This window comes from Ornithorhynchus anatinus, chromosome 8 (assembly GCF_004115215.2).
Source record: "Ornithorhynchus anatinus isolate Pmale09 chromosome 8, mOrnAna1.pri.v4, whole genome shotgun sequence".
Taxonomy (NCBI): domain Eukaryota; kingdom Metazoa; phylum Chordata; class Mammalia; order Monotremata; family Ornithorhynchidae; genus Ornithorhynchus; species Ornithorhynchus anatinus.
Window position 1 is genome coordinate 24,228,836 of NC_041735.1, and position 23,197 is coordinate 24,252,032.

General features: G+C 44.6%; 2 long non-coding RNA genes across 3 annotated transcripts in view; one reads left to right on the forward strand and one right to left on the reverse strand.

The window, feature by feature from the left end:
* The window catches only part of LOC114813672, a 106,980-nt gene that overhangs the window by 44,931 nt on the left and 38,852 nt on the right, over positions 1–23,197 (reverse strand). The window contains exons 1-2 of one of the 2 annotated variants that reach the window (XR_003761386.2): positions 15,708–16,272; positions 14,468–14,669 (exon numbers count right to left, since the gene is read on the reverse strand). This is a non-coding gene — a long non-coding RNA (uncharacterized LOC114813672). Of the gene's footprint in view, positions 1–14,467; positions 14,670–15,707; positions 16,273–23,197 lie in introns of those variants that run through there. The other variant, XR_003761385.2, reaches the window with a different exon arrangement.
* Positions 17,984–23,197, forward strand: part of LOC120638578 — a 60,399-nt gene continuing 55,185 nt past the window's right edge. The window contains exon 1 of the long non-coding RNA XR_005660299.1: positions 17,984–18,156. This is a non-coding gene — a long non-coding RNA (uncharacterized LOC120638578). The remainder of the gene's footprint in view (positions 18,157–23,197) is intronic.

Here is a 23,197-nt window from a genome sequence, read left to right on the forward strand (position 1 = left end):
GTCTGCATTCAATAAACACAGATAACATTGGACACATTTCACTCAGATTTCCAAAAAGTAGAATCAAACTTTCACACAGGTTTATTAGAAGTACTGTGAGAGTTAGGATTAGAGTTAGGGCTAGGGCTGAGTCCAGGGTGAGAGGAGAAACTAGAATTTGAGTTCAGGAATAAGGGTTAACCTGACAGAGCCAGTTTCAGAATCCAGGTCCTGACTCGGAGGCCCGTACTCAATCCACTAGGCTATGCTGCTTCTCTAAGTACTGTGGGGTTGAAGGTGGGGCAAATAGCAAATATCCCATTCCCTCAGTGCCCTGCCCAATAGATGGCTTTTAGAGAAGATTGCATGGTGATCTAGAACTTATCCCAAATCACTGAGATGAAAAAAATGATACATTATCGAGAAATAGCAGTGAACAGTAAATATGAGCAGTATTCTGTGTTCAGAAGAGTGAGATCATCAAATTACTGCCATATCTTTACAACCTGTTAATTAAACCAATGCTTATCCATGTTACTGTCACAGCTCCCTTGAAGGAAAGAAATAAGCCGCAACTCCAAATTTCAGGAGCTGTAAATAAGAAAACACTGAGCAAAAGCCTGAAGGTGAAAACAAAAGCCACGAAACCGAGTTTACGTTTCACATTTTTGTTTTACAGTTTGGCCCTGTTTTATGCTCATAAACTTATTTCGAGCTACTGAGAGCTTTTATTGATTGTGAAAGATCGAAGAGCCTCAATTTCTCATATCACAAGTAGTTTCCTGATCACAGAATGTAAACACTTACCAAAAGAACTTGGGTAGATAATAGCACACATTCTTTATTTGCAAGTGAGCATTGTTCTAGGATTTTAGAAAGATGATAAAATCCAAAAATAAATTATTAACAAGAATTTCTGTTCTCGCCCTAGATTGTGAGCTCCATGTGGGACAAGCTCTGTATCCGATCTGATGAAATTGTATATACCCCAACACCTAGTACAGTGCTTGATGCATAGTAAGCACTTTACAAATATTATTAATAGCAATAATAATAATAATTATTATTAAGAGGGGAAGCACTCCCCTGTACCCCAGTTATGCTATCCTTCCCCAAAATGCTTTTCAATACACAGTTCTCTACACAAAGTAAACATTCAATAAATGTCACCGATGGACCGACAAACATTTCTTAAGCACCTATTGGTGTGTGGTCTTAAGCTAATATAGTCCTTTCCTTTTAGGGCAATATCGATGGGGTTATAAAGGACCCGGAAGCAGAGGCACAGATATCAACACCAACCACATATCAGTTAAACAAATTAAGCATTTATAGCTTGTGCCAGCCAAGAAGTAAGTGCACTTAAGGAAGGCTGGAGAGCAAAGAGTGAATCATGGGTAATGTATGTCAGTGGAAGATCATCAACTCTTTTGAGTTTGTCTTCTTGAGGTGGGAGTTTCTTTTGACCAACTCCCCTCACTCTCAATTCTGCCTCTGACCTATTGGTGACATCTTTTCTTCTGCCTGGAACATGTCTCCCCTCAGCTTTCCCAAAACGCATCCTCTCCTTTCTTTCCAAGGCGCCCAACGAGCCACCTGCTTGAGGAAGTGCAGTCAGATTAATCTCTCAATCTTCCTGGCTACATCATCCCATCAGACAGTGCAGCTACTAAGTCCCTTGTGTAATGATCTGCTGATTTAGTCACCTGTGCCTTTTTTATTTTTAATCTCAAGTCTCTCGCTCTTGACAACGGTATGTCAATTGATAACTATCCATCTCCCTCAGATTGCAAATTCGTGTAGGGTTGGGTTGCATCTTCTATTTCTTCCCTGTGTTCCCCGAGTCTCCAGTACAGTGACCTGTGTCCAATACAGTACACGTCCATCACGGTACGGTCTCGATAACAGTACATTCTGGCAAGCTGGAAGGAGAAGGATGTCCTGTGTTCAGGAGGCTCAGAAGCAAAAGTGAGATAATTGCATGATAGGGAGACTGGGTAGATTTTCACATTACCCAGTGAAGAGTTACTCGATGTATTTTTGGCCCACATCTTTTTATTTGGGGAAGTAAGTGCTTCTGCGACTGGGCTGAGGCCAACATTTTAACAACATTTTCATAACCTATATAAATGGTTGATATCTTGAGATCATGGTTTAGTCTGTCAATGACTATTTCAAGTAAATATTCATAGACATGTGCTATCTGCTTGCCTAGTGGCAGAGAGCCCATTTGGACAGCTGATCATTCCACCAATCCAAACATAGTAAATACATGCCAACTTCATGCATATGTGACAAGTCTAATTTTTTGTTGTGATAGTCTCATCCCTAGGGAAGCAGTGTGACCTAGCAGAAGGAGCACGGGCCTCAAAATCAGAGGACCTGGGTTCAAATGCTGCCTCTGCCACTCTTACTGAGAGACCTTGGGCAAGTTATTTAGCTTCTCCATATGTCAATTTCCTCATCTGTAAACTAGGGAATCAGTGTTTCTTCTCTCCAATCTAAGACTGGGAGCCCCCTGTGGGACAAAAAGTATGTCCCATCAGATTATCTTGCATCTACCCCAGTGCTTGGCACATAGTGTTTGTCAAATACCACAGTTGTTATAATTGAATTCAGCTCAAGAAGGCACTTACTATGGGTCAAATTCAGGCAGTGTGAAGCTTAAATTTTGGCAAGTTATTTAACAGTCCTGTCTAAAGGCTTGCTGGCTTTCAGGGAGTATGCTTTCTAGGACTAAAATGGGAAATCTTGTATTATATACCAGAGATAAACTAAATTATTATCACAAAATACTGGATTTGTGGGACTTGATGAAGCAATGTTTACTATAGTCTGGCTTTCAGCAGCAGGTGGCTTTATTCCCAACTGAACTATTTCAGTAGAAACTGCCATAAACTGAATTTTTCTGTAAAACCTGCCATTTTCACCGTGCTTCAATAATCGACCAAACTCGATTCGCAGAATTTGGGGCTGTGAAGACACTTAATGTCAGGGAGGCCTGTCTCCTTGGGGCCAGCTCTGAGCCACCCCAGAAAACCAGTTATCATTCCCCGATGTTCTCCCTCCTGCTTGGACTGTGAACCACTTGTGGAAAACCTGGTTATTGTGCATCTACCTCAGCGCTAAGAACAGTCCTCCACACCAAGTAAACTTTTACCAAATACTGTGAAAACAGTCGCTGACTTGCAACATCTCAAACTTTGCTGACACTCTTATGCCTCTCCCTCCCAGTAACTTGCAGCATCTCAACCTTTGTTTACATCCCTCCACCTCTCACTCCCAGCCTCCCCATTCTTGTCTACCAATCCTACTGCCAATCTGGCTGGCCTCCATCCTATTTTAGAAGAATTCAAGGGCAAGCCTGCTAGCTCTCTTCGACATATACACAAAGGACATCGGGAAGCTGTCAATCAATAGATATTATTTATAGAGCAATTACTGGAGGCAGAACACTGTTCTAAGCTCTTGGGAGAGTACAATTGATTTGGAAGATAGGATCCCTACCTTCCAGAAGTTTATAATCTAAAATGAAGTATTCTCAAAATGAAATGGATTAGACTGGAACCAAAAAAAAAGCCAATTTCAAATGTCCTTTTCACCAGGGCTTTCTTTGCCTGTTAAGTGGTAGATGAAAAAATGATTTGTATTTTTTTCCCCCCTCAAACTCCAAGCAGTTTGCTGGTCCTGGAAATGAATCCTGTGACATTGGTAATTCGGTAATCCCTTAAGGCCAGTATGTTATGGTAGGTTTTTGCAGTAACTCTTTTGGGGTGAAGGGGTGGGGGTAGGGGACTCATATTACAACTCTGTTTCTCATGCTATTGGACCATACCATCATGTTTTTCCTCCCCTTTCAAGCCTTGAGCAACCTCAACCTCTATCGTGTTTGATCTTATATGGGCTGTCATCAAATTTGGTGATCCATGGTGGCTTTTCTAAGTCATTAACCTTAATCAGCCTTTACCATCTTTCCATGTGATAATCAAGATGGCTGCTTTTCTCAGCTGAGAGAAGACTGGAGATGACCCGATTCCTTAACTGAATGCCATTTCATTTTTCTTTCTTTTAGAAGAAGATTGTAGGAATGTCTTTCTTTTTGGGTGTCTTTTTTTTCATTATCAAGTTTTTTTTTAAGTTTTTAAGTTACCAGGACTTTGGTTGAACTTGAAACTCCAGTACGAGTGGGACCCTTTCTAAGTTTGGCAACCAAATACTAAAGGATTTTTCTTTTGTCAGATTCCCTAAAGAGTGGTTTGTGAAATTTCAAAATTATAAACTAATAGGACTATTTTCAAGGAAATTCCAGTAATAGTGACTCTGCTATATTATATTCTTGCAAGTGCTTAGTACAGTACTCTGCAAACAGTAAGCACTCAATAATTACAATTGATTGATCAACACTTGGGGTAAGCCTCAGTAGGATATCCATGGAGAATAGAATGATAAGTTCTACTACCAGCAGGACAGGAGTTTGAATTATTTTTCAATAGTGGTGATGGTTAGCATGCAGCCATCCTCACTCTTTCTACTCATTACCCTGCATTGCAGGTGGCAAGAAGAGCACTGGCCATCTGTGTTCAAGGAGCAGATTATCTGTGAGATTTCAGCAACATCAGACATTACTGTGCCCTCCCCCATCCCCATTATATCAAAATCCATCACTGAATATGATGGAAAAAGAGAATAAAACTTGAGAGTTTCTTTCCACTTTCTTACAAACACCAGGGGGAAAAAAAAGAACAAGGATTTGCTAAAAAAAAACAAAAAAACCAGAAACAAAACAAGTACAGTTGTCCTGTCAACTTCTTTCTAAACAGTAAACCCACTCCACCTCAAGTACTGAGCATAATAATTCTACTTTCTTTATTCTCCCTCTTTACACAAACACACATTAATTTGAACACTAATCCCATAGACTACATCTTGCCAGCCTTAATCTTTCAGACTCATGGGCTGTAGAGAGAATTAAAGAAAATACACTGGATCCACCTGGTACCAAACAGTAATCGTTATTTAAATAAAGAAAATAGAGGAAACTGCCTTGCCAATAACCATTTAGAATTCCAGAGGCACTTACCACTTTTAAGCCCTTTTTTTGAAAAACTGAAAATCCATATGACATTTATACAAGGAAAAATTATTCTCTGCCAGTTGTACAGAGAGGAGCGTTAACCCTTCAGAGGTTACCGGCTGGTCATACAATGAGTTAACGGTAGGACCTCTGCATCTTTGACCCTCATGTCCAGTCACATCAGAGAAGCATTGTGTCCTAGTGGAAACAGGACGGGCCCGGGAATCAGAAGGCAGGATTTTTACTCCTGGCTCTCCCCTTTGCTTCCTCTGTAACTTTGTACAAGTCATTTAACTTCTCTGTGTCCCAGTTTTCTTATCTGTAAAAGGGAGGAGATTCAGTACCTGTGTTTACTCCTATTTATATTGTGATGCTCCTTGTGGGTCAGGAAATGTGTCTGACCTGATCATCTTGTATCTGGTACATTGCTTAACAGATTCCAAAGTTATTATTATTGACTGTAAACTCTCTGAGGGCCGGGACCATGTCTTAGAAAAGCAGCGTGACTTAGTGAAGAGAGCAAGGGTCTGGGAATCAGAAGCACCTGGGTTCTAATTGGGGCTCTGCCACATTAAGCTGTGGGACCTTGGACAAGTCAATTAACTTCTCTGGGTCTCAGTTACTTCATCTGTAAAATGGGGATTGAGAGTGTGAGCCCCATTTGGTACAAGGACTGTGTCCAACTTGAGTAACTTGTATCTACCCCAGTACTTAGAGCGGTGCTTGGCACATAAGTGTTTAACAAGTACCATAATTATTTCTAATGAACTCCTAAACACTACCCACAACAGGTGCTCAGTAAATACTGTTGATTTATTGATTACCATGGTGGTCCAAGCACTTGGTCACATTCCACCTGAACTAGCGCATGAGCCATCTTGCTGACCTTCCCAACTCCAGTGTCTCCCTAAACCATGCTTCACTAACCTTTTTTTGAAAATAACATTCTGCGCATGTCTCCCCACTCCTCAAAAATATCCAGTGATTGCTCATCCACTTATGCATCAAGCAGAAACTCCTTGCTATTGACATTAAGGGACTTAATCGGCCTTCTCCTTTCTACCCAACCTCGCTAATCTCCTGCTACAACAGCCCACCCACTTCACTCTTCTAAACACCAACCTACTTAGTGTATCTTGATTTCTCTCTCATCACTGATCTCTTGATCAAATCCTCCCCCTGGCTTGGAACTCCTTCCCTCTTCATATCTTGATAGAACTATTCTCTTTGCTTTCAAATTACTACTACTAATAATGATATTTCTTAAGTGTTTACTGTGTGCTAGGCGATGAACTAAATTTTGGGGTGGATACAGGCAAATTGGGTTGAACACAGTCCCTGTCCCACATGGGGCTCACAGTCTTGATCCCTATTTTACAGATGAGGTAACTGAGGCTGAGAGAAGTCAAGGGACTTGCCGAAGGTCACATAACAGACAAGTGGCAGAGCCAGGATTAGAACCCATGACCTTCTGACTCCCAGGCCTGTGTTCTATCCCTTATGCTGTAGTGAGCCCCACCTTTCCTGACCAACTGCTCTTTTCCTGCCTCATTTCATTCATTTATTCAATCATATTTATTGAGCATTTACTGTGTGCAGAGCACTTTACTAAGCACTTGGGAGAGTACAATAAAAAAACAGATCCATGCACTGCCCACAATGACCTTACAGTCTAGAGGAGGAGACACATTAACTTAAGTAATTAAATAAGTTATGGATATGTAGATAAGTGCTGTGAGCAGGGTGGAAGGTGTGAATAAAGGGAGCAAGTCAGAGCTTTTTGCCCTCCTTTACATATTTTAGTGACCTAGGTGAGTACCTCTTAAACACTTTGATACTCACTCCACAACATTTAGGTACGTATCCTTTTACGCTGCTTCCTTTATCTTTATCTGTAAATGAATTTCTCTCCCCCTAGATTGTAAATTCCATGCTACAGTACATAGTATAATCCAGTAGAAATAATATGGGCCAGGGAGTCAGAGAACCTGGCTTTTAATCCCACCTTTGTCACTTATCTGCTGTGTAACCTTGGCCAAGTCATTTAACTTCTGTGTCACAAGCCCCCAGTTCATACCTTCCTGGACCGGGCGAGCCTCGTAGAATTCAAACGGCATCTCTGATCATCAAGGTGATTGTGAAAAGTTTTTTACTTACCTTTATTGACACGTAAGGGAGTGACACATATACAAACTCACCCAACCAAGGGTCCAGTATCAGTCTGTGGTCAAAGGAGTCCATTCTGTTAATGCTTCTTCTTTCCGCTTCCAAGTCCTGCTGCCTTCTGCTGCTGTCAAGTGCTACTCTCATCCTGCTTCTGCTACTCTCAGTGTGCTGCCTTCATGCTTCTCTGCTTGCTCCTGCTCCTCTCCATGCCTCCAAACTACCTCCAGGTGCCCACTCAGGTGGGCCCTTTGCATGCCTCAAAGCAACCACCTTTTAACTAGCTGAGGAAGGGCAGCTATGGCTCTACGTAGCAGTCACTGATTAGTCCAGATCCGTTACCCGGTGGAACGGGGAGAGAAAGCCATACCTCCCTCCGTAATAATAATAACGTTGGTATTTGTTAAGCAGTTACTACGTGCCAAGCACTGTTCTAAGCGCTGGGGTAGACACAGGGTAATCAGGTTGTCCCATGGGAGGCTCACGGTCTTAATCCCCATTTTACAGATGAGGCAACTGAGGCACCGAGAAGTTAAGTGACTTACCCAAAGTCACACGTCTGACAGGCGGCGGAGCCGGGATTAGAACCCATGATCTCCGACTCCTAAACCCGTGCTTTTTCCACTGAGCCACGCTGCTTCCATGCTCCACCCCGTCACAGGCCGACAATCGCCCGTCTCAGAGAGAGCCCGTTAGTGCCTTAGCAAAGACTCTCCCTTGGTGTTGTCCATGGGCATCACAAACAGTCACTAACAAGGCAGCTTGTTGTGGGCTCACCACACTCTGTGCCTCATTCATTCAGTTGTATTTACTGAGCGCTTACTGTGTACAGAGCAACTTAGACTCTGAGCCCCATGTGGATAGGGACTGTGTGCTACTTGATTAATTTAAACACTTAAATATCACTGATTGGTTGATTGACAATTGACATAATTGGATGAGAAACCTGCCCCTTCCTCACCCTTTAGTTATGCTGCATCTTGGAACTGAAGATCAAAAGCTCAGCACTCCACAGTGAGTCTGCATTTTAGCACATTGAAAACTCCTATGGAAGTTAATAATAACGATAATGATGTCGGTATTTGTTAAGCGCTTACTATGTGCGGAGCACTGTTCTAAGCGCTGGGGTGGATACAGGGTAATCAGGTTGTCCCCCGTGGGGCTCACAGTTAATCCCCATTTTACAGATGAGGTAACTGAGGCACAGAGAAGTTAAGTGACTTACCCGCAGTCACGCAGCTGACACGTGGCAGAGCCGGGATTCGAACCCGTGACCTCTGACTCCCAAGCCCGTGCTCTTTCCACTGAGCCACGCTGCTTCTCTACCTTCTTGAACTTCAAGCTCCTAAATTTGCACTGTTCTCATTAAATGGACCTAATGAGGATTAAGCTTTCATAGCAGTTGCTTCCTCTCTGTCACTTCATGTGTTCATCATACCCAAGTAGGAAAGGTTAAACTGCCGAACATTTCACTGACAACTTTACGAAGGTTTGAAGTGTTTTTGAGAAGAGGGGCCGGGACCCTGGCTATGATCTTCCCCGCGACGAGCCAGCCCGGATGGAACTCACACCCATCTAAATCACGGAGGGGAAAGAAACAAAGGAATTCCATGTAAACTGGAAGAAGAGTAAAATGATGAACCATGTCTATGGTTTGACCACAACCTTTACTTGAAATAAGTTTTATTTCAATCATATGGTTTGAAAATTACACTCAAGGCCTGTCAGACATTACCCTCCTTGGTTTTATAGACAGTTAGTTCCACTTTAGCCAACTTTCATGGTATGATTATGGGGCATATGGGATCCATGTGAAGTACATGAGCATGTGATATCAGCAACTCTCACATGTTTCCCTTAAGCTGACAGGCAACTCCAGCCTTTGGCTACCACCGTTTCGGCTCTCTTTGCTTCAGGCCCTACAGAAGGGGCTGTGGCACGGTAGCTTGAAGTTTCAGCCCAAGAGATCATCTTGAACAAAGGGTATAGAGAGTCACTGATAAAACTACATTTCTTGTCTTGCCCTGTCTTCTCTCTCAACTTCCTTCTCCCCAGTAGTGAGGGAGATGTGTGCTGACGCACAATCTTACTCCTTCCACAGCCTTACTCCTTTCAGATAACTTGCGTGTATATCTCAGCAGACCCTCATCCATTTTCTTTTGTTTTTTCAAGACATCGAGAAGCCTTCTCTAATCCCTCAATTCTCGATTCACTCTTCCTTCTGCATCTTTTAATGTTATTTGTTAATGTTAGTTATGCATTTTTAATGCATTCTTAATGTTAAATATTAAGTTCTTTCTATGTGTCAAACACTTTCTAAGCCCTGGGGTAGCTACGAGTTAATCAGGTTGGACACAGTCCCTGTCTATCATGGGGCTCACAATCTAAGCGGTAGCCCCACAGCGGGTGCTCGGTAACTTCTGCGATTGATTAGTATGCTATTGTACTGTCCCAAGCACTTAGTACAGTGTTTTGCACCCGTTAAGCACTTGGGTTGAGTGACACCTTGGGCTGGTCACATAACAGACATGTGGCAGAGCCAGGATTAGAACCCAGGTCCTTCTGACTCCCAGGCCAGTGGATAGAGCACTTAGGAGAGCATGTGGAAGCAGTTTTGATCCCCGTCCTGGCATGCAAAGAGCATTCTGGGAGGAGGGACCCTCCGTAGCAGGAGGGAAGGTGACGTTTCCCACAGTTCTCTTTGAGGACAGAGATCGAGTCTACCAACTATCGTATCGTATCAATAAGTCAAGAAATCAAGGGTGTTTATTGAGTGCTTAAGGAGGGCAGAGCATTGTAAAACTCTTGGGAATGTACAATACAATGGAGTTGGTAGACACGAACCCTGACCACAAGGAGCTTATAGTCTAGAGGGCCAGACAGAAATTCACAGAAGCATGGCTTAGTGGAAGGAGTACGGGCTTGGGAGTAGGAGGTCGTGGGTTCTAATCATGCCTCTGCCACTTGTCAGCTGGGTGACTTGGGGCAAGTCACTTAACTTCTCGGTGCCTCAGTCACCTCATCCGTAAAATGGGGATTAAGACCGTGAGCCTCACGTGGGACAACCTGATTACGCTGTATCTGCCCCAGCGCTTAGAACGGTGCTTGGCGCATCGTAAGCACTTAACAAATACCAACATTATTTTAATTCTTATTATTAAATGAATTACAGCTAGGGATACTGTCTCAAGAGCTGAGTCCAGGGTTCTGCATACAGGAAGCTCTCAATAAATGAGATTCACTGACTAAGTGATTGACACAATGTGTCCCAAAATGGAATGCAGGATAGAGTCTGAAATTGGGGATTGTCCCACTTAATTGAGAATAGATGATGACAATGATGATGATGAACTTATTGGTTAAGCACTTACAGCGTACTAAGCTTTGTACCAGGTGCTGGCGTAGTTACAAGATAATCACGTCAAAAAGAGCCTCTGTCCCACATAGGGCTCACAGTCTAAGCGGGAGGGAGAACAGGTATCGAATCCCCAGTTTATAGCTGAGAAAACGAAGGCACAGAGAAATTAAGTGACTTACCTAAGGTTACACGGCAGTCAAATAGCAGAGCCGGGATTAGAATTCAAGTCCTCTGACTCCCAGGCCCACGCTCTTTCCTCTAGGCTACACTGCTTCAAATATAAGGATCGGAGCTAAAGAGCAGTACCGTATTCCTCAGACAGCACCTACAGGTGGAGGATAAATAGTAGTTTTTAGAGGTGGGTAGTGGAAAATGGGTGCCTCATCGCACGTAACTGTCCAGGAGGAATTGCGATTTTCAACAGTGCCACCTTCAAAGGCAAAGTAAACCTCTAAGCACTGTCAATTAAACATTCCTATTTATTGAATGCTTACTGTGTTCAGAACACTGTCCTAAGCCCGTGTCTTTGTTTTAAAAAGAAAACTAGGCAGCAAATAGTTCTGAGAGGAAGGAACAGACGAAGAAGGCTTTCCCCGAGTTCACCTCCGCAGAAGAGTCGAAGGACTATTTGACTTCCCTGGTCCCATTTTACACAGTTGTGGGTCTTTGTGAGACTATTGTCATGAGGAATGAGCCAGAATGAAGAAGTGATAATGATGTATGAAGTTTAATTGCTCATTTAATGAAGAAATTAGACACTTTTCAACTTTATGTTAAGCTTGCAATTTATTGCTGTAGTGTAGACTAATGTTCTTCTGGTAGAAAATGCACATATGATGGCCCCTGCATTTTTCACGGGCAAATGTACAAAGTGATGTCATTGTAAGCATGGCTTCCTTGTTAATGGTCCATCAAAAAGAAGACTCCTGGGCACCATCAGTGACTGATATTCTCAGGAAAACACTTTAAGACGTGCTATGAAATACCTAAAGACCTGCTTATATCACAAATAAAGGAAAAGGGGACAAGAAATGATTCGACTTATCAACGTGAAGCCGCAGGAGAGTGTCACGGAGTTGACTGTCTGGATCGTCAGTAGTCACTGTGGCGTAAAATGCATTCCACGCACTTGACAAACACAAGAAATTCTTCCAACGGGAGGAAAGCAGGGAGCTAACTGGGTATAGTCTATATGTTCTGAAACAAAGATCAATCGAAGCAGTGGTTCCTCGTGAAAAGATCACGGGCCTGAGGATCAGGGAACCCGGGCTCTAATCCTGCCTCTGCCACTTGTCTACTATGTGATCTTGGGCAAGTCACTTCATGTCTCTGTGCCTCAATTTCTTCATCTGTAAAATGGGGATTTCGTATCTGTTCTCCCTCCTACTTAGAACGTTAGCTACCTGGGTGGGACAGGGGCCGTGTCCGACCTGATTGGCTTGTATCAACCCCAGCTCTTAGAACAGTGCTCGACACCTAGTAAGTGCTTTACCAATACCAGCATTTCTGTGATTATCCGCATTGTTTTGATCCAGGTCAGTCCCTTGCCTATCCCCACAAGATCCCACAAACCTCTTGGCCCTGGAAAGTTTGGGCTCAGATGTCAGGCTAGAGGCTGGGGGTCTGAGACCCGGCCACGACTGGCCCTGGGCTAGAGCCCAGACTGGGACTTGGACATCACCTCTCCCACAGTTTACCGGACCATTTCTTCCCCGCACTCCGGTTCGGTCGCCAAGCCACAGGTTGCTCAGCTCTGACCGTAGATGGTCAACAGTGAATGTGAAAAAGACATCTTGCAGGGAGTCCACAAAGGGATCGGTTCGGACCGGGGCTCCTCCAAGCATCCTGAGAGTTGCCGAGTTCAGTTAGGAGGCAACGCAGCAGTTCATGGAGGAAGCCATCAATCTGAGAAGCAGCATCGTCCGTCAGTCAGTTATATTGATTGGGCGCTTACTGTGTACAGAGCACTGTACTAAACACTTGGAAGAGTACAACATAACAATAAACAGACATGTTCCTTGCCCGCAGCAAGTTCACAGTACAGAGGGAAGGAGCACTGGCCTGGGAATCAGAGGACTTGGCTTCTTTGCCTGCCACTTTCCTGGTGGACTTAACTTCTTTGTCCCTCAGTTTCCTCAAATGTAAAAAGGGGATTAGGCTGGAAGTCCCACGTAGGACAGGTACTGTGTCTGACCTGAGTAACTTGTATCTACCCCAGCATTTGGAGCAGTGCTTGACACATAGTAAGTTCTTGACAAATACAATAAACAAAAATACTACGGGCCAAGGCATCCAACTGAGAATCGCCCGTCCCTGAGGTAAGAGGCTGCTCGGCTGGTTGGGTGGGGCAAGGTTGGTGTGGACACTCCTCTCCACCTGAGGATAGGGAAGGGTCTCTCTGGTGAGTGGGGGGAGCAAGGGATGACAGATTTGGGGATTATTCTTTTTTTTCGGATGCCAGGTAGGGAGACCTCTAATGCCTCGCCCATTGCCTGGCATTGAAGAGCACCCCATTTCACATTCTCTGGCACTGAGGAGCACCTCCCCTCCTCAAATTCCCTGATGCTGAGGAGCACACCCCTCCTCATATTCCTTGGCACTGAGGAGCACCCCCTCCTACATTTTGTGATACAGAGGAGCAGTCCCCCACACACATTCCCCGATGCTGAGGAGCACTCTCCCCCCTTCTAATTTCAAGGTTCCGAAGGGTGCTCCCTGGCGTTTTCTGGCAGGGGGAAGATGTGACAGAGCAAAAGGGGACGAGTGCAGGGAGGAGGAAGACACAATCAAACATCTTAAGGGTTCACTGGAGTCTTAATCTGGCTCTACACTTGGTCCTGCACATGAGTTCCCTCTGCCTCAGGGAAGTCTGGGGGTACTGTGATGTCCATCGCTGGCCTGTTTGAGAGACGACACCTTTTACTCACCAGTTTCTCCTTGTCCTGCCTTGGAAAGACATTCTTAGTTCAGTCTTTTAGCCATTTATTTAACTGGGATCTTTATGTTCCCCAGATCATTTCTCTTCTTCCTACCTCCTTCTTGCCATCTGTTCTCTAATACTGAAAAGAATGATGATGGCTGCATTTGTTAAATGTTTACTACATGCCAAGTACTGTACTAAACACTGGGGTAGATACGTGATGATCAGGTTAGACACAGACCTTATCCCACTTGAGGTCAAGCAAGTTTCAATCCCCATTTTCCATGTGAAGCAGTGTGGCCTAATGAATGAAGCATAGACCTGGAAGTCAGAAGGACCTGGGTTCAAATCCTAGCCTCACCACTTCTTTGCTGTGTGACCTTGGGCAAGTCACCTCACTTCTTGGGGCGTCAATTACCTCATCCGTAAATTGGGGATTAAGAGTGTTAGCCTCTTGTGGGACAGGGACTGTGTCCACCCCAATTGATTTATATCTACCCCAGCACTTATGAGGGGACTGTTGCTCACGTGACTAGGCTCCTGGTTGACCCTTGGTTCTGCAGAATGGGTTAGTGGAAAGAGCTCGGGCTTGGGAGCCAGAGGTAGTGGTTCTAATCCCACTCCGCCACTTGTCAGCTGAATGACCTTCCTGGCTCTGCCGCTGGTCAGCTGTGTGACTGTGGGCAAGCCACTTCACTTCTCTGTGCCTCAGTTACCTCATCTGTAAAATGGGGATTAAGACTGTGAGCCCCACATGGGACAACCTGATTACCTTGTATATACCTCAGTGCTTAGAACAGTGCTCGGCACACAGTAAGAGCTTAACAGAACCCATCGACATTATTATTATTATTATTAAATACATACAAGGGAGGCCACCGGGACTACAGAGTCCAAGCCCTGATCAGAAATGCAGAATCAAAGCAGAGAGAACTGTGAGGTGGGAGGTGAGAGGCCAGAAGGATGAACCTACCCGGTGAGTCAAGCTTTCTTCAGTCTCCTGACTCTTTTCAATCCCCGTTCCTCTGCTGGACCGGTTGCTGGATCTGCATGTCTGTTTTCGGTGGTTTGGGGTCTTTAGGGAGCACTTATTCTGTGCGAAGCATCACGTTAAGCTTTGGGGCAAGCACAGGTTCATCAGATCAGACACGGACCCTGTTCCGTACGGGGCTACCCTAGGTGAGGGAAAATATATCAACCAATTAATCAATCAGTAATACTTATCGAGCACTTACCATGTGCAGAGCACCGTACTAAATGCTTGGAAGAGTACAACAGAATTAGCAGACCTGTTCCCTGCTCATTCCGGACTTACAGTTTAGAGGGATGCAGGTACGTGGGCCACGTGTCCATAGATTCAGTTATTTTATCATCATATTTCATTAAGCATTTACTTTTTGCAGAGCACTCTACTAAGGACTTAGAGAGTACCATACAGTGAGAAGATTCAAATGACAATACAGCCAGTAGACTCTCTCTGAACAGATGTTTTTTTAACCACAGCCGTGTTACTGATGAGGTTTTTTTCTTGCTTTGTTCCCCCCCCAGACAGGTCTTATGGGCAGTCAAAGTAGAAGGAGAAGAAGCAGCACGGAAGCCAACTAACGCAAGTCCATGTAACCCAGATACGTGCGGCTCACATTCACGTGAGCCAGACACTAGGCCCCCTCCCTTTGCCTGCCGTGGCCACGGGCTCGAGGGGCTCGGCACTGAACAGAAAAGAGGAGCAATGGTTCATCGTTATTAAAATGATGTGAAAGGTATTACCCAGCTCTATCTTTCTTCACTCTAGCTCGGAGTGAGTGTCAGATCACAGTGTAAACTTTCCCATCTGTGTTATTCTATTAACTGAAAAGGAAAGGATTAGCATGTGGTCTTGTCACATCTTGTGACCTGGTGCACACTGAGACTGGAGGTAATGTTAAAGCAAACAGCATTCTTTCTTGCAAGCCTCTCACTCAGGGGGCTCTGAATTTGTTAAAAAGTCAGAAATTCAGATATACATCAAACGAACCTGTACCTTTCCTCCCCTCATCATCGGTGCCCCCTGACCCGACTCCCCCCAAAAACCCAATCTCTGAAACTTCAGGCTCCTAAATACTCTACCTTAAAGAGGAGAGCAGAGAGAAACAGAGGGGAAAAAAAAAATTCAAAGGAAATTTTCCCTCTGTGCCAAGCTCCAGATGGAAGGGCCTTCCCACGGAAATACTTACGGGAGAAAGATCGCTGACAGAAAATGTTGCCAAAAGAAAGATGTCCTGCTCAGTGAGCTGGTTCCAGCTTAGTGGATGAGAATATAATACTTATATTAAAGCCCACGCTTCAGAGAGAGGCTGGAATGTGGGAAAAGGTCTTTAGTGGCATTGTGCGCAGTGTGGATCAGGGCTCCTTAACTGTGTGAATGAAAGGAAGTCAGTTGGCTACGCTTACTGGCATCTTTCACCTAGATTTTGAAAGAACTGGAAAGAGCAAGGGGCACAGCAGAGGGCCTTTCTTTGACCTTGGGGACTTTCTCTCATCTCTTTTTTTTCCCCTTCAACAGAGCCTTTTCAAAGACCCAGGCAAGACAGCTTGCTGGGTGTGGATGCGGGTTGGAGAAATCGTTTGGGTTCAAGCTGTTGGAGTGAACTAGGTACCAAGAGAAACTTTTCCCTGATGGCTCAGTTTCCTGCCAGTTTGCCTTGGCACCCGCTCTGTTTTTTCAAAAAAATTGAGAAAAGTTTTTTTTCTTTTTTCTTTTAGTTGTTGGTCTCCAGTTTCCTTTGAAAATAAGCAGCCGTGCCTGGGATGGATCAAAGAAACAAACACACACAGTTAATGTGGGGCAGTCAAGGCGGGCAGACAGCTTTGCAAAGTGAGGAACCAGGGTTTGGAGATCAAATATCTAAGGCTCCAGGAGGGCCACTGGGTGCCTTGTGTCAAGGATTTGAATAAGCAGGAAAACTGTCAGGCCAGTAAACTTTGCCAACCGGAGTCCATTTCCCCAACTCTTAGCCTCATGAGGTCTCACACCTAAAATGAGTCCACAACCTGACAACCTGCTGCGTGACCTTGTCTCCTAACTCTTCTCTGGCTCAGTTTCCTCCTCTTTAAAATGGGAATTAAACACCTGCCCTCCCTTCCCGGGTGGGTCGGGTACCGTGTCCGTCCTGATTTTCTTCTACCTGCCCTAGCGGTTGGTTCAGAGCTTGCCACGGACTCAGCGCTTAACAAGCACCACGATTATTGTTATTACTTTTATTGATGCTGCTATTAGTATTATTATCATTCTGGGAACGTCCATTTGAAGCCCCTCCCACAGGAAACTTCACTCCCCAAGAGAGCCAGAGCCTTCATGACTGCATCATGCTCTTCCTCAAATTTGGGTGGAGTCTGTTTCTGTTCTAACTGTTGCTGAACAAAAGCAGGAAGGATGATAGGCTCACTTTAATCCATCCTCCCCTTTGACCGCATCTCTTTCCTTAAATCTGATTTATAGGATACAAATATCTGGATGGTTACACCCTCCCCACGCCGTTGATTATTTCCGGGTATCCCCTCGGCCCCTCCACCCGATTTCTCGGCCAGAGAGGCCTGCCCGTTAGTGAGGTGACTATTTCTGAAGGGATGAAAAGATGGTAATTGCTTTTTGACCTCTTGTGGTTCAACTTGAACTAGGTGGAGGATGTAGCCTTGGGTTCCATGTAGCCTTCAGCATTCTCTCTATGGGCTTGAGCTTTAAAAAGAGGAGGAGGAAATGGGTGGCGCGGGGGCGGAGAGGAAACCCTGGAGAGGGAAAAGAGAGCACTTCCAATCTCCTCCAATCTCCTGTTTACGCAGCAATAGTTCAGATCATTAGCTATTCTGCTGGATTGTTCGGCACACGGATAACAGTTGAAGGACTGCTCTTACCCCCCTATAATTCACTGCTCGACCAAGGTTTATGGCTTGCTGTCATAATAAATGCAGACACTGTAATGTATCGAGGGTGTAATTCTTGGCTAAACAGAGAGCATTTTGCGAAAGGCCATGTGGTACAGGTTGTTGTAATATTCAAGACATAACCCAGGCTGTGGACCCACCCACTGAACTGGATTTTTCTCTTCTTCTTAGGCCAGGAATGAGGAATGGAGCTAGCAGATACTGTTAGAGCTTCAGGCACCTGGTCCCTGAGCTGAAATGGTCTCCTGCAACGCTGGCCCAGAAACATCTGGGGGACAGAGGCTGCCTGTTATGACAAGCTGGGTGGAGGCATCACGCTGAGGACACCAAGCTCATTTCCATGTGGAACCGGGGCCCGGTTTAACCCGCTGAACGCGGCCTGCTTCATTCGGAACGTTGGGCTTGGCTTCAGGGTGGGTCCGGAAGCCTGGGCCGATAATAATCACGATAATAGTATTTGTTAAGTGCTTACTGTGCGTCACTTCGTTAAACATTTACTAAGCGCTAGGGTAGATACAAGCTAATCAGGTTGGACACAGTCCCTGTCCCACATGGGGTTCACAGTCTTAATCCCCATTTTACAGATGAGACAACTGGGGCCAGGAGAAATGAAGTGACTTGCCCAAGGTCAACCTGCAGACAAGTGGCAGAGCCGGAATTAGAACCCAGATCCTTTTGACTCCTAGGCCCTGGCTCTCTCCGCTAGGATGTGCGAAGGCCCACTGGATGCTGGCAGCACAGGTAACGTACTTTTTTTTTTTCCTCTCTGCTTTATCTAGCAGGGCCTGCTTTGCTAGTCTAGTAAATAATCTACACTTGTTCTCATTTTAGGGTTCTTGAAATTCATTCTCACTACAGTTCTGAAAAATTGTACACTCCTTCAAGTTAACATGCTCCTCACTAGATTGCAAGCTCCTCGAGGGTAGGTATCATGTCTAACATCTCTACTGTAGCATGGCCTAGTGGCAAGAGCATGGGTTTAGGAGTCAGAGGTGGTGGGTTCTAATCCCGGCTCTGCCACTTGTCTGCTGTGTGACCTTAAGCAGGTCACTTAACTTCTCGGTGCCTCAGTTTCCTCCTCTGTAAAATGGGGATTGAGACTGTGAGCCCCATGTGGGCACTACCTGATTACCTTGTATTTACCCCAGCGCTTAGAACAGTGCTTGGCACCCAGCAAGCGCTTCATAAATACCATAATTATTATCATTATTATCCTCCCAAATGTTTAGTAATCTATTATTTATATTAATGCCTGTCTCCCCTCTAGCCTGTAAGCTAGATGTGGGTAGGGAATGTGTCTGTTTATTATTACATTGTAATAATAATAATAATACTCTCCCAAGTGCTTAGTACAGCACTACGCACACAGGAAGCACTCAATAAATATGACTGAATGAATGACTGAATACAGCCCTCTGCTCATAACAAGCAGTCAGTAAACAGCGTTGCCTGAGAAATGCAGTTATGCGTCTCATATGCACAGATAGGCAGAGATCATGTTATCAAATGATTGGGAGAAAAGTGGCAAAAGGAATGAGACAAACTGCTCATCCTTGGAAAAATACTGCCCAAATAATGACCTGCCCAGAGTACCTTCCTCCCGCAAACCAATGGAGAGCAAATACAAGTTCAGCACCAAAGATTAATAATAACAAATAATAGTAGTTTCATTCATTTCATTCAATTGTATTTACTGAGCACTTACTGTGTGCAGAGCACTGTACTAAATGTTTGGGAGAGTACAATACGACAATAAACAGACACATTCCCCGCCCACATTGAGCTCGCGGTCTAGACTTCTGAGTTTACGGTTGCCACCCTTCACCAGGACTCTCGGGATCATTGCGGATCGGGCCTGATTTTCAATCTTTAGCTTGGGATTGTGCAAATACAAGAGGTTCTTCATGAGCACAAAGCAAGAAACGGGAGAGGAATGACTAACTTGTTCCCAATATATGTCAATGAAATTACAGTTCTAATGGACTGTAAAATCCCAGAGGGCACAGAATAGGTATGAATCAGTGATATTTACTGAGTGCTTATTGTGTGCAGAACACTGCAATAAGTGCTTGGGAGAGTACAGTAATACAGAAATAGAGGACATGTCCCCCGCCTCTGGTGATCTTAATAATAATGTTGGTATTTGTTAAGTGCTTACCACGTGCAGAGCACTGTTCTAAGCACTGGAGGAGATACAGGGTAATCAGGTCGTCCCACGGGAGGCTCACGGTTAATCCCCATTTTACAGATGAGGTAACTGAGGCCCAGAGAAGTTAAGTGACTTGCCCACAGTCACACAGCTGACACGTGGCAGAGCTGGGATTCGAACCCATGACCTCTGACTCCCAAGCCCCGGGCTCTTTCCACTGAGCCACGCTGCTTCTCTTACTATAGTCTAGGTGAAGGTATCATTTCTGCTTTCTGATTGAGAAATGGTCTGTTTGTTGTTGGGGGGTTTTTATGGTACTCATTTTTGTTTGTTTGTTCTGTGTGTTTTTTAATGGCATCTGTTAAGCACTTACTATGTGCCAGGCACTTTACTAAGTACTTGAATAAATAGAAGCTAAAAAGGTTTGGACACAGTCCCTGCCCCACATAGGAGTCACAATCTTAATCCCCGCTTTGCAGATAATGTTAAAGGAGGGGACAGAAAAGTGAATCGTCTTGCCCAAACCCAGCAGACAAGTGGCAGAGTCAGGATTAGGACCCCGGTCCTTCCGACTCCTGGCCCGTGCTCTATCCACTAGGCAACACTGCTTCTCTATGCACTTACTCTATATCAAGCAATGTTCTTAGTGTTGAGGTAAATACAAATTTATCAGGTTGGACACGTGGGCCTTAAATTCGTGGGGCTCCCAGGTTAAGGCTGGTTGATTGGCCATCTTGTAGATAGTCTAACCTAGAAAGTTCAGGCCCCAAAGTGGATTTGAGGAGGGCAATGTTGCCGTGAATGCTTGTCCCAGGTAGTCTGGAACTCAATTTGGGGAGATTTTAATGAGGAGGGAAGAAGGCTCAATCTAACAGACATTACTCTGTCCTAATCCTCCTTGACCTGTCTTTGACACTGTGGATCACCCCGTTCCCCTGGAAACATAATCTAACTTTGATTTCTCTGACCCTGTTCTCTCCTGGGTCTCTTTTAACTCTGACCACTCCTTTACATTTTTGATTTGTTTTTTCTCTGGTTCCTCCTCTGCCTTCCATTGCTTAACGCTTAGAGTCTCTCATGGCTCAGTTCTGGATCCTCTTCTATTTTCAAGCTACACCAACACCCCTGGGGCACTCATTCATTCTCACAACTCAAGATGATAAGGTCTAGGAGGGCAGGGATTGTGCCTGCCACTTCTATTGTATTGTACTCTCCCAAGTGTAGAGAAGGTAGACAAGCAGTGTAGCCCAATGGATAGAGCATGGGTCTGGAAGTCAAAAAAACCCTGGATTTTAATCCTGGCTTCGCCACTTGCCCTCTGTGTGACCTTGGGCAGGTCACTTACATTTTCTATGTCTCAGTTAACCTCATCTGTAAAATGGGGATTAAGACCGTGAGTCCTATGTGGGACGCGGACTGTGTCCAACCTGACTAACTTGTATTTACCCAGTATTTAGTACACTGTCTGGCATTTAGTAAGTGCTTAACAAATACCATTTTTTAAGTGTTAGTACAGTGCTCTGCACACAGTAAGCACTCAATAAATATCATCGATGAATTGAATGATTATCACCTAAGATTAACACTTTCAAATCTACGTCCTCAGCTCTGACCCTGTCGTCTTCATTGCAATCTCACCTTTCCTCTTCCCTCCAAAACATCTCTAGATGGATGTCCCATCAGGAACTCCAGCTCGACATGTCCAAAATTGAATGTCTCATCTTTCCTCCGGATCCTCTCCTCGTTCTGACTTTCCCATCACTGTTGACAACACCACCACCCTCCTTGTATCTCTGACCCATGCCTTTGGCATTATTGATGACTCCTTGCTCCCTTTTGACTTGCATATTCAGTCAGCCATCGGACCCTGTTTTTTTTTTTTTTCCTTCACAACATCTCCAGTACCTGACCCTTCTTCTCCATCCAAACTGACACCTTACTGGTCCAAGCTGTTGTCATGTCCTGACTTGAGTACTGCATATCCTGACTTGACTCCTCGCAGACTTCCCTGCTTCTGGCTTCTCCCGTCTCCAGTCCATATTACACTTCGATACCTAGATTATTTTTTCTAAAACATCTTTTTATGCATATCTCCATTCTCTTAAAAATCCTCCACTGGTTGCCCATTCCTCTCGGTATCAAGCAGAAATTCCTGACCAATGGTTTTGAAGGACTCAATCAGCTCCCTCCCCTCTAGTTATTTCTCTCTCCCCTTCAACTACACCTCAGTTCACCCCTCTTCTCTAAAGCTGATCTACTCACTCTGTTTCATTTTCATCTCTCTAGCTCATTTTCTCTCTCCTGCCAGAAACTCCCTCTCCCATTGTTAAGCAGACCATATCAGTGCTTAGAACAGTGTTTGACACAAAGTAGGGGCTTAATGAATATTATTTAAAAAAAAAAAAAAGACCACTGCTCTCCCTATCTTCAAAGCACTTATAAAATTATAGTCCACCTAGAAGGTCTTCCTTGTTTTATCTCCCATCTTCCCAATGCTACCTCAATACATCATCAACTGTGTTCTTTAGTCCTCAAGCCAAAGGATTTGAATCCTCATTTTACCCCCCTCTCACTGTGAGCATTTATGTGCTGGGAAAGTAGAGTGGCTTGGGGCGAGGGCACCGACCTAGGAGTTAGGGGCCTGGAATACTAATCTCAGCTCTGCTCCTCACCTGCTATGTGACCTTGGGCAAGTCACAATTTCTCTGTGCATCAATTTCCTCTTCTGTAAAATAGGGATAAAATACCTGTTCCCCCTCCTACTTAGACTCTAAGTCCCACATGGAACACGGGTGTCTGACCTGATCGTCTTGTATCTATTATAATTCTAGGCACTGTTCTAGTTCTAGGCATAGTTCTAGTGCTTAACAAATACGACAATTATTGCTCTGTATGCTCACTGAGGGTAGGGATTATGCATACCAACCCTATTGTACTCACCTAAGCACCTAGTAATAATAATAATGTTGGTATTTGTAAAGCGCTTACTAGGTGCCCAGCACTGTTCTAAGTGCTGGGGGAGATACAGTGTAATCAGGTTGTCCGACGTGGGGCTCACACACTTTTAATCCCCATTTTACAGATGAGGGAACTGAGGCACAGAGAAGTGAAGTGACTTGCCCACAGTCACACAGCTGACAAGTGGCAGAGCCGGGAGTCGAACTCATGACCTCTGACTCCGAAGCCCAGGCTCTTTCCACTGAGCCACGCTGCTTCTCCACAGTGCTCTATATAAAAAGTGCTCAGGAAAATACTTTTAATTGACTATTGGATGTATATTTTTAAACTCATGTGCTTCCCCCTACCTGTAACTTATTTTAGTACCTGTCTCCCTTGCTAAACTGTAAACTCAATGTGGGCAGGAAGCATGTCAATTAGCTCTTTTGTTCTCTCCCCAGTGCTTAGTACAGTGCTCTGCACAGACTAAGCACTCAAAGAATACTATTTATTGATTGACTGAAGTTTGGGAATGGGAAAGGCAGCAGCTGGGATGGGGAAAGGTGATGGGAAAAAGACTTTCCACCCTCCTGATGTGCACCAGTCCTGGAAAAGCCATCTAATGTTGCCCACTCCCCAAGGCTAATGCTCTCCAGAACACCAGTACTTAGGTAGCAAGTTGTCCTTGAACTTGTA